This window comes from Colias philodice, chromosome 22 (genome assembly GCF_061535455.1).
Source record: "Colias philodice isolate Cphi_HAF_F1 chromosome 22, ilColPhil1 Martin Lab GWU primary, whole genome shotgun sequence".
In the NCBI taxonomy this organism is placed as follows: domain Eukaryota; kingdom Metazoa; phylum Arthropoda; class Insecta; order Lepidoptera; family Pieridae; genus Colias; species Colias philodice.
In genome coordinates this window covers 7,035,510-7,052,936 of record NC_143107.1, presented here as the reverse complement: position 1 = coordinate 7,052,936, position 17,427 = coordinate 7,035,510, and the positions used below count along the sequence as shown (strand labels likewise).

General features: G+C 31.6%; 1 protein-coding gene across 3 annotated transcripts in view; it reads left to right on the top strand.

Moving 5' to 3' along the window:
* sano (CABIT domain-containing protein serrano) overlaps positions 1 to 17,427 on the top strand; it is a 113,462-nt gene that overhangs the window by 77,640 nt on the left and 18,395 nt on the right. For all 3 annotated transcript variants that reach the window (XM_089709315.1, XM_089709316.1, XM_089709314.1), the window contains 2 exons: positions 2,697 to 2,724; positions 14,444 to 14,484. The gene's annotated coding sequence lies outside the window, so the exon portion shown is untranslated. The remainder of the gene's footprint in view (positions 1 to 2,696; positions 2,725 to 14,443; positions 14,485 to 17,427) is intronic.

The window sequence follows — 17,427 nt, the reverse complement described above, 5'->3', positions numbered from 1 at the left end:
TACCCACCCCGACATTTTTAGCCACGGGCCTGCGGTTACACTTAAGTTTAGCCGGCTAAAGATAGAACAAACTAACATTAACACCTCGTCGAAAATAAACCTAAGTTTAGCCGGCTAATCTTAAGTTTATGTTCTCACCTACCTTTAGCCGTAACATATATAAGAAGATAATCTATACTAATATTCTATAGAGGAAAAGTTTGTAATTATGTATGTACCTATGTATGGTTTTCACGCATAAACCTCTCAACCGATTTTGATGAAATTTGGCATAGACAATCTTTAGACCCTGAGAAAGAACATAGGCTACTTTTTATTGCTATGTACCACGGGCGAAGCCGGGGCGGACCGCTAGTATTTCATAATATGAAAATAGGAATATTTATTCGCGCGTATAAACATTTCATTGATTTAAATTTTTCTTACACATAGATATTATAATAAAAATAAAGCCTGTTAAAAAGCTATATCTCTTTTACAACCTAATTTATAAGGATATGTGAAATATTCGATCTGTAGTTTAGAATTTCGATTCCATGTATGGAGGAACTTTCTGGAAGCAAAAGGCAATGTCAATGACCTCACGACTGACTGTACAATGTTATGTAGACTCACGTAAATTATAAAATTAATGAGAAAACAATATGTCGAATGTCGATTATCATGACCGACCGGTCAGCGGACGTCCGTTGGTAGGGCTGTCACTTGCTTGAAAATAAATATAAAATATATTTAGATTTATTTCTTCAATTTGACTCTTATGATCGCATATGCAAAGGAATATTGAATGTCATTTATATATGTCTATATATAATATGTCTATTAAAATTATACCACAGTCCATGACATCGAATTTGGTTTTGCACTTGCGTTTGTACCAAATAAGTACATACGAACTGTGGCTTTAAATATGCAGCATTTAATATCTACTTGACTGTAATATACCTACTTCTTTCCTCAATCACTTATCACACTTATTAGTTAGTAGGCTTTCCGCCCGCGGCTTCGCCCGCTTTGTCCAAAACTTCATTAATTATACAATAAAACCTTCCTCGGGAAAAACTCTATCTATTTAAAAAAACCTCATCAAAATCCGTTGCGTAGTTTTAAAGTTTTAAGCATACATATTAGGGACAGAGAAAGCGACTTTGTTTTATACGATGTTGTTGTTAATCATACTAAATAGTGACAGCCCTAGATTAATGTGACATTGTCCTTATGTGTTATATAATACAGCTTTATTTAACTTGGCTTCACTTGAGTAGATAATTGTATTAGTTGATTGAATTTTTCTAAGACTTAAGTTACTTTGTTATACCTACCTACAATAGGTACAGTTGAAAAAAAACGTATGTGCCGAACACACGTGTCAGAAAAAACTTCTTTGTCAAGATTCAAAGATACCAAAATCGTCGCCTTACTCCATGACGTGACGGCATAGCAGTGACGCGACCTTGAAATTTTACCCTCGACGCGCCTAGAGAAGTCTCATTTCACTTAACAATTTTCTTAATGATTAACTTCACTTAAAAACTTGTAAGTACTTATATGAAACTTTTGTATAGCTGTAGGTATATTGTCTGTATGCAATTTGCAGTTCAATGACCTTATCATATGTTTCTTTTTGAGCCACTTTATGAAATGACGTTTTGCTTCGATACCCACCCCATGCTAAACATAAGCAAAGTAATTTGAACCATATATCAACGTATTACGGTATGTATTTCATTAGCAATATTAACATGATACATATATGAATCTTTAGACAGCGCGTTTTTATTTGCTACTTTTACTCGGCAATTATATTTTATGAATAATTTAACGCAATTTACACTTCGAATGCTATCTTTGCAATTTTATATCTTTTTTATACGATCTAATAAAAATTATATATACCTAAATGTGAATATTTAAAACCACGTAATAAATAAATGTTCGCAAACATGTAAAACCTTTATAAATGAACGCTAAACTCATAAATGAAGTCAAACTGCCGAAAAACAAACGAAATTGTTCACACGAATATAGACCTTAGTTTTATCACAATAAGTGTCTTAATACAATAAACATATTAACGTCACGATCGAGCTGATGTGTTACGGAAAAAACACCTATGTTATTATTGTATTTAAAACGGAAATGGTGTGAAGTGATAAAATGTATGGCGGAACTAATAGTACGAATGATATTTCGTAGTGAAATTGTATCCTACTTTTATATTGTAACGGGAAAGTTTGGTTCATCATTTATACATATAAGCGCCGATTTTTCAATCCTTGGTTAAAATTTATCCGTCCTATAAAGTATTACACGAACATTTTAAAATGTCACCTGTAAATTATCAAATACGGACAATTAAAATATATTTTTGAAATGGTAGTTTTATACGTTATTCGATGAATAAGTAACCAAGGATTGAAAAATCAGTTTCTAAAAAATTTCATACCGTATTTCTTAATTTTTGACAAAAATAATTATCTTAACTTTTTCTGAAATCTTCTCGTAATTGCACTTTTTTCATAAATTGGAAAAACGTTGTTTTTGACAAGATAAATTAATATAAGAAAAATAATTATTCTTAAGTTATAATTACACTGAGGGAAACAGGAGCGTCGTATCTATGTCGTAATTAATCCTTTATCAAATACTTTGTTCAAAATAAAATAATTAATAATTATATTTTCTGTTTGTTACAGATAACCATATGAACACAGCAAAGTGAAGGTATGTACAGAAAATAATTGAAATATATATTTTAAAATTTAAACCATACATAGAAATAAAAGAGTTATTTTTAATCCATTAAAATTAAATTATCAAAATAATTAGTGTATTTATCATAATAGCGGTAAATTAAAGTAGATTCAGCACACTTATATTATTATGTGAAATATTAGATTGTCTGTTCGTATGTTATGAATAAAGTCGAAAACAACTAAACCAATTTTGTACAGTTTTTAATCTCATTATATAAATTTATTTCAATTATAAAACACTGTTTATTATTTAACACATTTTAATTTCAATTATTTAGCCTATGTTCATCAGGGATAATGTAGGGCTGAAATGGTAAAAGAATTTTTAAATCGGTCCAGTAGTTTTGGAGCATATTCAATTCAAACAAACAAACAATCAAATCGTTCCTCTTTATAATATTATTGTAGACTAGCTTTCCGCCCGCGACTTCGCCCGCTTTTTCAAAGAAAAACCCGCATAGTTCTCGTTCCCGTGAGATTGGGATAAAACCTATCCTATGTGATAATCCAAGTTACCCTCTATATGTGTGCTAAATTTCATTGTAATCGGTTCAGTAGTATTTGCGTGAAAGAGTAACAAACATACACAAACACATCACAAACTTTCGCATTTATAATATTAGTAGGATTAAAAGCCACATTCGAATTACCAAACATCTACCAGTAGCATATAATTATTATTGCGTGGTGTAACAGTAAGCCCTAAATGGACGGCAGTCTAGACAAACAAGTTAGGCTAGATCTTAGTGGAATCATGTGTAGACACTTGACTAAGTAAAAATACTACTTGTATTATAAGACGAAAGTTTTTAAGAATTTTTGTTACTCTTTTAAATTAAAATTTCAAAATATTTTTCATTTCATGAAAAATCTACTCAATACCATCTCAATACTGATATTTTTCTTTCTTTTATCATTACTCGAACGATTTGGATGCAACTTTACCGATAATGAGTTTATCTGTCAATTGATAGAGAATTATTGAACCTATGTATTGAGAATTAAGTATAGACATAGAAGTAGAACACATATTTTTATTAAAGAGAGATAAGATACAAATACATAGATATAAAACCAAGAAATGATTATGCCCCCTGTTTGATATGAGGCAGAGAATCATGAAAATATGTGCAATGCTCATTGTTTCCATGATTGATTGTATTTATTTTCCTGTACAGGCGAATAACTTGCATTAGAAATCTACCAAAATTATTATTTGTTAAACAGCTTCAACTGTGATTTGGGAATCGAATTTATGACTCGTAAATTATGCAAACCCTAACCATTGTACCAAAGGGTCTGTATAACTAAAACTTATTATGTATCTATTTATTATGAAAAATAAAACAAAACCTATCTTGGTACCCAATTATAATCCCCAGCAAAACAATAAATATGAGTAATAACGTACACTGTAAGCGAAACTGCATTACAATGCGTTGCAAATAAAACGACCCGCTAATAAAATGCAAATAAGGATAGTTTTACGACTTCCAAAGAGTAAAACACAGCGCAACGACCACTTAGCCCTTTTTCAATACGCATGTGCATAAAAAACCTCAATTAATCGTCTATAAAACCAGTTGCAATGTGGACAATTTTTATGGTCTTAGCTGTACGCTTAGAATATATTAAGCCCTTGTTTTAATGCGTTTTTTTCAATAATCTTGCTAATTATAATCTAGCTAGATTAAAGATCGCATAGATTAGAGTTTAATTTATTCTCTTTATAGTTATTTACCGCTATTATGTATTGGTGGATTACATTAGAGATGATAGATAATTTAAATTAGATTGTAAAAGTTTAATGCACTAGTGGCTTGGTGCTTATCTACTTTATAGCACCACAGGTAATATAATACATTAGATCGCCTTCAATAAAAATAATTTTATTAAAATAGATAGTACTGTTTGAAAATAGTTATTACTTATTATACTTTGGTCATCTTTTATAAATGGGACTTTAATTAAAAGGTGGAGAAATCTTTATAACAAAATATAACCAACTTTTTATGCTACACTAACTGTGGTGAGCGGTTTTACCCGCAGTGCTCAGTCTTAGCGAGATGATATATAGCCTATAGGTAGCCTTCCTTGATAAATGGGCTATCTAACACCGAAAGAATTTTTCAAATCGGACCAGTAGTTCCCTAAATTAGCGCGTTCAAACAAACAAACTCTTCATCTTTATAATATTAGTATAGATATAACGACTTTCGACTTTGTTTTTTAATATGTAGTGATAAATTCTCACATATTCGCAAACAGAGTAAACACATTATCTAGGACAAATAATAACAATTTAAGCTTTATTCAATGACAATATACCGTTTGACCTTTGTACCTAATGTCAATGCATTTGCATAAATATGTGTGAAGATTCCACAAAGTGACGTTCAAGTATATTTTAGTAAAGCTATTTAACTTTAATCTGCAGCTGGGTTATCCTTCAAAATGGTTGGATTATGATGTAATAACATTCACTTATTTAAATAGAATCTCGATGAACCACGTTGAATACTATAGATAAAAACTGTAAATGATTTGTATCTAGAAGTGTACAGTTTTTTATGTTAGGACCTGTATAAAGGAACTTCCACATATTCTTCTCCAAAATAATAACAAAAATTTATGTCTTCACTTCTGCGTATCGGTAAAATAACTTAAAATATCGACAATATTATGATCAACCAACATTAATCTTGATTTTAAAATTCTTAACCGATTTGTTATCGATAAAAATCTCATCACTAGTATTGATTATGTATTGGTAAAATATACAAATATCTTATCTTCTTAACATTACCTCAACAATAAAACCAAAACACACAGACGAACATAGAGCCTTTTTTGGAAGGCGTTTAAAAAAGTATCGATAAATGATACTCATTATTTTCTTAATTCCATCTCTATGCCACAGAATAATGAACCACAGTGTACTAAAGCTACTAATGTCCCGTATATCCAGGTCACAATACCAAGGTTATCTAGGCTGTGACGATAGGAATCCGCGTAGGTGCTAGACGATAGACGTGTCGCTTGCTAGTGATGTGTGCGTGTCGATGGAATTGTTTTTCTAATTTGTCGATAGATTTGTTTTTTAAGGACGTTTATTATATTGACGAATTTTCTCATTTGTAAGTTATAATTGGAATACAAAATGGTTGTTAAACTTTATATCTCTTGTCTACTCGAACATTTTTTTTCTATTCATTAATTTACATTAAACGTAAATACATATGTATTGTTAAACTTGACCACTACGAGATGAGACTTAATTTTTGGTAAAAATGTCCCTAAATGAAAAATCAGAACATCGTAATTGATTATGAACTGATTGATTGAAGTGCAATACAACACACATAATTAAATGCCTTCTTATATTCTATCCACAATTCAGATAAGTAAATTTCATTAAAAATTTCCATGTAAACCATTGCGGAAATCCAAACACAAACTGACAATCAAACAATATAGAATACAATAGTTATCCATTTACAAGCAGTAAAGCCTACATTAATGACCACAGCGACACTGCCATCGAAGAATAACGGCCGGAATATATTAAAGTTATCAACAAAATAAAATTGTTAGCGGCATTTAACTTAATCTATTACACGTATTTGCTCTTAATGTACCATCTGAATGCTTTATTATGTTTCGTTTAACGAGTCTCCTCGTGTTTTGTTAAATATTGGTTATAACTTATAATATAACCAGTACTAGATTCCACTATTACGATGTGAAAGAAAGACAAACAAATAAACACACTATCGCATTTATAATATTAGCAAGTACGATAGATACGAATGTTTCTTAATATAAAGTTGAGTATTATTTTATTATGATAAAAATTAATTTCTAACCTTTTATGAAGGCTCTACTTTGAGGAGAAAATATGAGTAATATGTCCATTAAAAAGTGCTTCTACAATAACTAAATAAATGTTTCAGTTTTACTGCTTAGTCTTTCTATCGACTTGGTTCTCGTACATTTCACATTACATTATTCCTTAGGGCTTAATATGGGATGGTTTTATCTACACAGGTAATACAGTATGTCACCAACCCGAAGGTATAAACTATTCGAATAAGTTCTAAGAAATGCAACCACAGGCATTTAGCAATAAACTCCATTTAATGACGCAATAGAAAGCTCTTCGAAATCGGGATAATATAAATCACTGGATCGATAAATGTCTCAATAAACTATCGATTGTTTATTGGTCCATAACTATAGCGGGGTTAATGGCGTCCACAAAAGATGTATTTATGTTCAGTTCATGTATGTAAAGTAATTACCTGTAGGAAAAAGATCGGAGAGTAAAATTGAAAACTTTCCCAGTTTCTTGCTGGCTCTAGTCTGTAGAAATTGATAGCGAATCGAAAGTAAATATTAAATTATGTACATTCAAAAAGGCTCTAAAGAATTTTATATGTTTGAGTTTGGTTTTCAGTAAAATGTAGAGATAAATACAAATAAATCGTGTACGTGCTGTTAAGACCTAAAAATTTCATGTAAATATCAGTTTCCCTAACAATTAAGGATTTGTTATTTATTTATGTATTCTTCAATTTCATACAAACACAAAACACAAATATCACCCTCATTCTGTCGATAGTTCTTTATTTATTACATTTTAATTACCTCATGCAATAAATAAAAATGTTGTGTGGTTTTATGAAACCACGGTAAAAGTGAAACTGTTCGAACGGTTCCGAACACTGCTTTGTGTAGCGCATGTCGCGTGACGGTCGGCTGCCAAGTAGGTATACCTACTCGGCAGCCGCGATACACGCGACATGCGCTACACAGACCAAAAAGTTTGAGACGATGTAATAAAAGTTTCACTTTAAAAATTTATCGATACATAATGCACATCACTAAAGCTATGAGGTAACACAAGGATATGTTTGTTTATGTTGTTTTTTACATATTTTATATTTTTATGGTCAGGCCATGTACCTGTGACTCACATTATACCTAATTATGAATTAACATAAATTTTTGGCTTTAAAAACATACAACCAGTCAGAAATATTTTTTTTTATTGTATGCTAATTAATAAATATTTTTTCTTTCGTAGTGATATTAACAGATTTTCTATAACGCAACGAACACAAACAGACAAAATAGTTTTATACATATCTAGCTATGCCCCGCGGTTTTACCCAAATTGATCCACTACTGTTGATCTTAGCGTGATGATATATTGCCTATAAGCCTTCCTCGATAAATGGTCTATCTAACACTGAAAGAATTTTTCAAATCGGACCAGTAGTTCCTGAGATTAGCGCGTTCAAACAAACAAACTCTTTAGCTTTATAATATTAGTATAGAATATATATATAAAAAATAATAAGTACATTTTTCTGGGTCATAAGCAAACAAATTATATGTGTAATAATAACTAAAATAGAAATGTAATTAATCATACTAACCACTTAAAGCTAACTTATTAGTTCAAGTGATACGATTTCTAAGTTACAGTTCAGTAAGCACAGAAGGCTTTCACTTAATTTTGCTTAACTACCACTTAATACGGAATTCCTTATAAGTACGAACCATATTTTTTTCAAACCATACTTAAATGCTAATATGATTCTTAAGAATTTGTTTTTAACGTTTATTTATTTTTTACTCAATACGCCAAAAAAGGCTTCTGTTAGTTTAATATTAATTTATGTTTATCTATATTTTTAGGGTGTCATGAATTTTTTGTAAGATCTCTCCTTATCACTATCACTATCACTACATAGCATAGTATAAAACAAAGTCGCTTTTTCTGTACCTATGTCCCTATGTATGCTTAAATCTTTAAAACTACGCAACGGATTTTGATGCGGTATTTGTAATAGATAGAGTGATTCAAGAGGAAGGTTTTAGTATATAATTTATTAGGTTTTAGACAAAGCGGGCGAAGCCGCGGGCGGAAAGCTACAAGATATATGAAAAATTATGAAAAAATTCAATGGCAAATTTTGGCGCCAAATTACATGCTTCAAGTTTTTTTCACCAGACGTGAAGAAAGGCTGTTCAAAATAGAAGATTTTAATCGTGATAACAGTTTAAAGATTCAAACATGATTTTCCCACCATCTCAGAAATTAAATTTGCATACGTTACTTTTTTCTCGCAATTTTCCTAATTAATACAGTGAGGAAAGCAATTTACATAATAACACGTCTGTCCGTTTGTCTGTCGAGCCTCAGGCAGACCAGTTGTGACAATGTTCTAGTCAGCCATATTGGAATTGTGACGTCATATAATGGAGTTCTTTGAGCTGCGAATGGTATAGTTTTTATAACAAACTAGCTTTCCGCCCGTGGCTTCGCCTTCGCCCACTGTGTATAAAACGTCATACATGATATACTAAAACCTTCCTCTTGAATCACTCTATCTATTAAAAAAACCTCATCAATATCTGTGGCGTAGTTTTAAAGATTTAAAGTTTAAACATACATAGAGACAGAAAAGCGACTTTGTTTTGTACTACGTAGTGAAGTTTCTTTTGATTCTTCTAAACTATTACTAGAAACAGCAAATTACTAGTAAATGTCTGAGTAATCATATACCACAATGGCACACAAAATTGTATGTATGGCCGCGTGCATGCCTGTAACCGTTGTAGCTAGCGGGTATGACCTGACCTTAGAAAGAGGAATCTGCAGTCATTGGGTTTAATTAATTTTGTCTCTATGTTTTGTGCGATGCATCGAATTATGTTTAGCAGTTTAGGTGTAAAACCTACTTCTACTATTGACCCTGATTGGTTAAATTTATTTAGATTACTTATTAAAATAATTCTTCCTGTAGACTTTTCATCGAAGATTATTTTTAAAAGGCTATTTAAGAGTAGGTTCTGCTTAAGTATTTTATTAAAAAATACATAAATGTCTAACAAATTAAAATAACCAAGTATTTAAAGTAACTCTATATTTCGAAATAGACGTCAAAACCAGTACAAATACATCCATAATCTATCTACAAACAAAATCTCATCCCATTTTGACATAAACGCACTCATAAATTTTCCCATTAATAACGTAAATGGTCATAAAGTACGGTATACTACCAATATTATACCATATTTGAGATCATATCTTTCTCTTGGCCGAGAATCGAACCGGCTATTATGGTAAGTACCGTTTGGAAGGAACATCATAATTATACCATAGTGTATTTTTTTTGTTCTATTTGTATGCAAGTTTGATTGTTGGTTAATATAAAACGTTGTTGCATTTTAATTTTGTAAAACACATTTTTCAAAGCATAATTATATGCTTTCTAAACTGATTTTTGAGAAAAATGCGAAGCTGAATTCTAAATTATATTTGGTTTAAGTTTGTACATGAAAATATAACTGAAAAATGTTTTTTTGTCGATATTGATATTAAATTAATCTCATTAATTAAATATTTATTAGAAATGTTTTAACAGTATTTTAATTAATAAAACAATGACAGATATATCAATATCTCTTACCTAAACCTCCTTATTTTCCTAAAAATATAATAAAATGTACTGCACATTGTATTCCACATTATACATAATTCCTATCTTAAAATAACAAATCCCACCATCCCACTATCCCACACAATCCCATCTGAAGGCACTTTTTACGACGCCATAAACTAAAGTATTGTCTATGTTGAAGTCGTTAATGTCGCCGCCTCTCGGTCTATGTCGGATAAACATACAGTACGTGTTTTATATTATATTGTTTTCTGACACTGCTGGAAAATTCTTGAACATTGTTGTTTGGAACCTAAAAATAATACTCTTACTAAATAATTGTTTTTCCCTTTAGGGATATTATAAGGTTAAAAAATTATATGAAAAAAGTGATAAATGGATTTTAAAAAATCCGAAAACCGTAACATTGGAACAATTAATTTTTGCCCTATTGCAATAATATTGTAGATACATAATATCTCAATTAAGAACCATATCCAGTTATGTATCTAAACATTAATTATTAAAAGCACCAATCATCTCACTAAAACTGACATTTAAATTCCCGTAAAATGTAATACTCAACAAAATTACCAGCGGTCTCTCGGAGTAAAATCCATTTATAATTCACAGACAAACCAAGGGCATTTAGTATTCATCTTCACAGTTGCAAAATTGTCAATTGTCACTTGCGTAATTCTAACGCATAGGATGATTGTTGCCTTGCGTCAGCGATGACACGGGGTCAAAGAGTAAATTCTTTAAATTGTAGTCGGGGAGCTGGTTGTAAATTTTATGAAAATTCTTCTTATTATAACCCTGTATCGCTTTTTGTATGGAGTAGAATAATTTCGTCTATTTTATTTACGAAAAGTTGGCTCATAATCTTTCTTTGTTCTGTAAAATCTAGTTTTTTTCTTTTGATAATCTCTATCAGGGCATGAAAGATGTATCTCATAGTTTTAGGATGATTTAGCTTTTTTACCAAGGCCACGTTTATTTTTTTATTTTTCTCTATAGGCCAGTTCAATAGAATTTATAAATAAACTATATTGTTATTTAAATAGGTTTCAACTAAATCCATACGTTTAGTATACAAGTGAGTCAAATCACACAGACAGACGAACAAAATAAAATAAAATATTCAGCTTTTAATACAATATACATAGATATAAAGTCTCACAAGCCTTGCAATTAGTTTTATCAGCTCATAATTAAGAATCCCCTTGACATGTTAAAATTGGTCGAAACACAATAAAAATTAAATATCATACAATTAGATGTGGGTCAATGAACCTGGAGGTCGTGAATATGACAGACATAAGGTCACATGACAGTCTCTAGGAATCATTCAATTACTATTTTACCTTGTTACCGACTGCGTAAAGGTGGTTAAGGTTTTCCAACTCACTTTTTGGATTCTATGTCAAATTCGAATACAAAATGAAGTAATATTTAGGTAATTTATTCATTTGAATTTTTAGCGAATACGTTCAATAAAAATAAATAACTCTTATAGGTGCTTACATAAAGTAATAAAATTATCTTATTTATCAGTTATTTAAACTTATAATGACAACATGAAAATGTAATTTATAACATAAACTACGGTCTGCCCCGGCTTCGTCCGTGGTACATGTTTACGTTTTCTCTCAATAAAACCATCCTCTAATTTCAAGGAGAAATATAAAAAAAAATTAATGAAATCGGTTCAGCCGTTCTCGAGTTTTGCGCTAATAGCAATTAGCAAATTCGACGATTCATTTTTATTATAAAGAAGAAGATATATAACGAAATCAGAACATAGATCATAACCTAATAAACTCAAATCTATCCACACACAAATTATAAACAAACTCTACACAGCACTTCCCGAGGTGACGCGTAACATACAAACGAACGTACCGTTACAGCTGACCGGGTGAGAGGTCTTGACTTTGCCCGTGATTGTAATACTAGTAATTTTGTTCTGCTTGTGGATATTGGATTGTAGCGTTAGAAAAAAAAGTTTAATTTTTTTTTATAAAAATAACTTATTATTTTTACTGTTTTGAAGTGAAACTGCTTTAGGCGCTTTAAAATAATGACAATACCGTCACGTCGTGGAGTATGGCGACGATTATTGGTATCTTTGAATCTTGTCAAAGAAGTTCCACTTCTGACACGTGTGCTCGACACACACGCTGTTATTTTTATCCATCTTGAAATAATCGAATATAATCTTAATAAGAATAAATGACTTGGAATTATGTCGTCTACATCAAAATGGAAATTCATCCAACTAATTAGATACACGTTTAAAAGATTATCTACCTTCTTCCAAATGCAAGAAGTAAATTATGCAATAAATAGAGTATTTAAAATGTAATGTTTACGCTTCATCATGATGCACTATTATGTCATCCTTATTTCGAATGAGCTCATAACCGAATCAAAACAACTTGTGTCGTTCACCTTGATTAATGTTTTGTTTATTTCATTTGTTATTATTATCCTTACCCAATTTATAAATACCAGTTTTGTGAGAGTATTGAATTAAAGCACGCGTAAATATGGTATTTTATTTCATGTATCAATAAGTCTCCTATGATAGCTTGTTGACTACAACCATATTATAATATGTAACATTAAAAGTCTTATTTTATACGTTTTATGCCGGAAAAAACGTTGTTTTGTTGAAGTGAAACCTTTAGTAGTCGCATTTAGCGTTTTAAGTAGGAGAATCTTGTGAGTTTGCGCCATACAAATTTATGAAAGTTCACATTTTCAGACTAAAATTCTCAGTTATTAATTATTATTTTACACCTGTACCTGTTATTTTTTGAAGAGAAACTTCTTTAGCCGCGTTGAGAATAAAATTTCAAGGTCGCGTCATGGCAATACCGTCATGGAAGTGGAGTAAGGCGACGATTTCAGTATCTTTGAATCTTGGTAAAGAAATTTCACTTCTGACACGCGTGCACACACGCTCTTTTTTTTTTGCAAATGGATTTTTATTAATTGATTTTTTTGCCAACCCTACTCCATTACTCGTGCCGTGTGTGACCGACGTAATTTCCGAATGGCCGTGTTATCAATTCGCGAATAATTCACAAAATTATCTACAATCGGGAGAAAGTCGATCGACCTTTGATCCCGTAATTAGTAAATGATTGCATTTAAATTATTTATTTGATTAAGGAATTAAACTAGAGATTAAACTTTAATAATAATATGTATATAAATAGTCTATGAAATTAGGCACTAGGCTCTAACCGCGACTTGGCTTGAAATAACCACCAGTTATTGAATTCATTACGTGCTTTTTACGTAGCGTAATTCTAACGTAAGCACTTTAAATGTATTTTTGAAGTGAAAACTTCTTTAGCGGCGTTGGGTATAAAATCTTAAACTCGCGTCAGGACACGTTCGACCGACCTGATCGAAAAAGCGTAAGACGGATGGATATCAAACATGCTCAACGTTAATAATCAAGTTTTCACTTCTGCCGGCACTCCCCCAGTGCAACCCGTCTTTTTTTTAATAAAGAAAGAAAAGTTTCAACCTCTATTTCACCTGCTATTTTAAGAAACAAGTTTTATCTATCAACTATGTACAATTCGATCAAATTTAATTCACTACTTGGTGAAGTTTAGAATACTAAAATTGGTAAAGTCGATTTCCATTCATAATATGTAACATACCAAGACAAATAAAAAATACTAAACGCCTTTTTCATCTACAATACATCCGTGTACTAAAATGATAGACAATCTAGTCTAACCTATGACCCGAACCAGACGTAATAAGGTCAAGCGTGTGCCGGATAAGATTGGTCCAAGCGCTAAATAATGTTCGCCATGTATCTTGTATAATGATGGATATTTTGCTGCATTCTTGGTACAAATAGCTGCAGATTATTTATGTGGTTTAAATTTCTCTTTGCATTGGCTTCAGTTATATATTTTTTACTACGACTAGCTGTGCCCTGCGGTTTTACCCCTATTGCTCTGCTCCTATTGGTCTGAGCGTGATGATATATAGCCTATAGCCTTCCTCGATAAATGGGCTATCTAACACCGAAATAATTTTTCAAATTGGACCAGTAGTAGCGTAATTACTTACTAATGAGTAATAACTTTTACAATTCTCCCAAAATAGGTAGGTATGTACATGAAAAAAATCGTTTTTTTTTTATTTTTATTTTCATGATATTTTGTCGATGTAATATTTACTTGTAACTATTTGTTTCAGATTACGATATCGGATATAAACCTGAGAAGCCTGATTGTAAAGTAAGTTAAACGTACATTATATTGTCGATAATAATAATAATAAAAGTGAAGTCCCGTGTCCCCAACTGGGGTAAGGGGCAGATGCATTATGCATGCATCTGTTTCACTGATCGATTTTCTTTAGGGACAAGTAGGTGATCAGCCTTCTGTGTCCTGCCAGACTGAGACATTTTTTTTTCTTCGTCTCCACCGGGAATCGAACCCAGGACCCCTCGGCTCTACGCTCACGCATCAACCACTGTACCAAGGAGGCGATCTAATAATAATGGAGTTATTAATTTATTAAAAACGCGGGTTCCAGCTATCTAATATAAATATTATAAACGAAATAGGGTGTTTGTTTAATTGTCTTTCTTTCACATCGCAACAGTCATTCTATGATAATATGATTTTTGTGTCTCGAAATATTAAGGATACTTGAAATTGATATAACTACTAGTTTCTAGCGCATTCTCATGAGAATTTCCTTACGGGCAAAGTCGCGGGCTCAAGCTAGTTAAAACCTTATCATTTGTAACGGTGTAACCGGTTAAATTATAAGTGTAAATGATCGATGTTCCTTACATCCGGACTTGTTTTAATCTAATGTATTAGATTTTATCTTATTAACTAGCTTGCCGCCCTGGCGCCACTTGATTCTGCTTGTATAATCGTATTAATGCGTTTAACTGATAAATTGTAGTTATTTGAGTAGATTGTATTAATTTAATGTAGAACTAACTGTATATATGGATGTTATACATTGGATTTATTGATAGTTTATGTAACATAGATTTAAAAGTATAGGTAACTAGATTTCCACCCGCGGCTTCGCCCGCGTATGCAAAGGAAAACCCGCATAGTTCCCGTTCCCGTGGGATTTCCGGGATAAAAACTAGCCTATGTGTTAATCCAAGTTACCCTCTATATGTGTGTTAAATTTCATTGTAATCGGTTCAGTAGTTTTTACGTGAAAGAGTAACAAACATCCATACATCCATACATTCTTACAAACTTTCGCCTTTATAATATGAATTAGATATTTAGGTTCGTTACAAAAATTACGTACAGTATACACTGTTCAGGATCTAACTATTTTCCTAAATATTGGTGTGAATATTGATAGAAAATGACACTAGTTTTGTTTAGAATTTTCATATTACAATTTTTATTTTTTTATTTTAAATAACTGCCCCCCTAGACAAGTGGCTTTCTAATAATAATCAATCGTCGTCGTCGTCGTAATCAAACGTCAATCTCATACATTCATAATCTATTCTATTGAACTTTACGCTAATAGAAAGCCACTTGTCTAGGGGGGCTGCTACTACTAAAAACAATAGATACTGGGGTAACAACAAACACGGTCAATGACCCAAAGTACCTACTTATACCTATTCCTTTACGATTATGTAATCATCCATCCAATAACCAATATGTAATCACGTTATCATCAATCTAAATTAAAATTGAAATAAGTTAAAAATCACTTGAAGCAACTTATCTAACATTGTAAGTTGGATCACTATTCTATAATATAAGCCTCAGTCATGAAGACTCGTAATGGTTACGATGTATAATATAAGGCCATGAAATACGCGTGTTTTTAATTATGTACTAAACAATAGATTAAGTTTAATAATCAATTATTAAATTAAACGACACGATTACTGCAATTAATGGACTCTCAAATCTTAAAAAAATTTTTCTTATTTTTCAATTTAACTCAAAAACTACTCGACCAATTTTAGAGTTCTTTTACCATAAGCAAGTAATATCGTCGCGGAGTAAAATATATATTTTACTAGCGGTCCGCCCCGGCTTCGCTCGTGGTACATATGAAAAATAGATGTTGGCCGATTCTCAGACTTACCCGATATGCACAGAAAATTTCATGAGAATCGGTCCACCCGTTTCGGAGGAGTATGCAGACTAACATTGTGACACGAGAATTTTATATATAAGACTAGCGGTCCCCCCCGGCTTCGCCCGTGGTACATATGAAAAATAGATGTTGGCCGATTCTCAGACTTACCCGATATGCACAGAAAATTTCATGAGAATCGGTCCACCCGTTTCGGAGGAGTATGCAGACTAACATTGTGACACGAGAATTTTATATATAAGATAATATCCTGGGCAAAGGACAGGGCAGGTCACGTTTAAAATTATTAAGAGGAGAGATTTGATTTTTTTGTTTGTTTGTTTTTTACGTATTCAAAAACTACACGTTCGATTTCAAAATATGTTTCACCATTAGAAAATTACATCTTTACCTACCCTAACCTATGTTAATAAACAAAGGCTTTGTTTTTTAACCCAAACAAAGCCAGATTAATTAATCGCCCGTTTCACAGCCACTATAACGCTACTACACATTTATGCGATCCGTTAAACTCCAGTTCAATTAACGCGGTTTAACCATCTCAATCAATTACGACGCAAGTCATGAGCGTAGTGACGGACATTTTGATTTTTTCACATTTCAGTTTCAGCGCCATCTAGTGACCAAATTTATAAAGTAACGTCTGGAATTTTATAATGTGATGGGTTTTATTATGATTGATTTTAAGTATTTTTTTATATAATATGAGTTGTTACAGTGATCATAATTACATGAAGTTTATGAACTATGCTAAGAAAACGGAGAAGTTTTCACATCAATGTTATATTTTGAAGTTTGTTGAAATATAACCTTTTTATGCTGGCATATGTAAGAAAATATCAACGAATTATAATTATAAATATTAAGTATTAATTCGTTTTATATTAGGCGCCAGCATACATGAAATAATGTAAATTTGCATAAATCAAACATTGGCATGTCTGATGTTATAAACATTTCCGTTCCTTATCTACATCTAGACAAACAAACATATAGATTGATGATGATGTCTAGACTAATAAGAGACCTACTTCTGGTTATAGCTGTTTTCACGTGATTGAGTAACATACATACAAAAC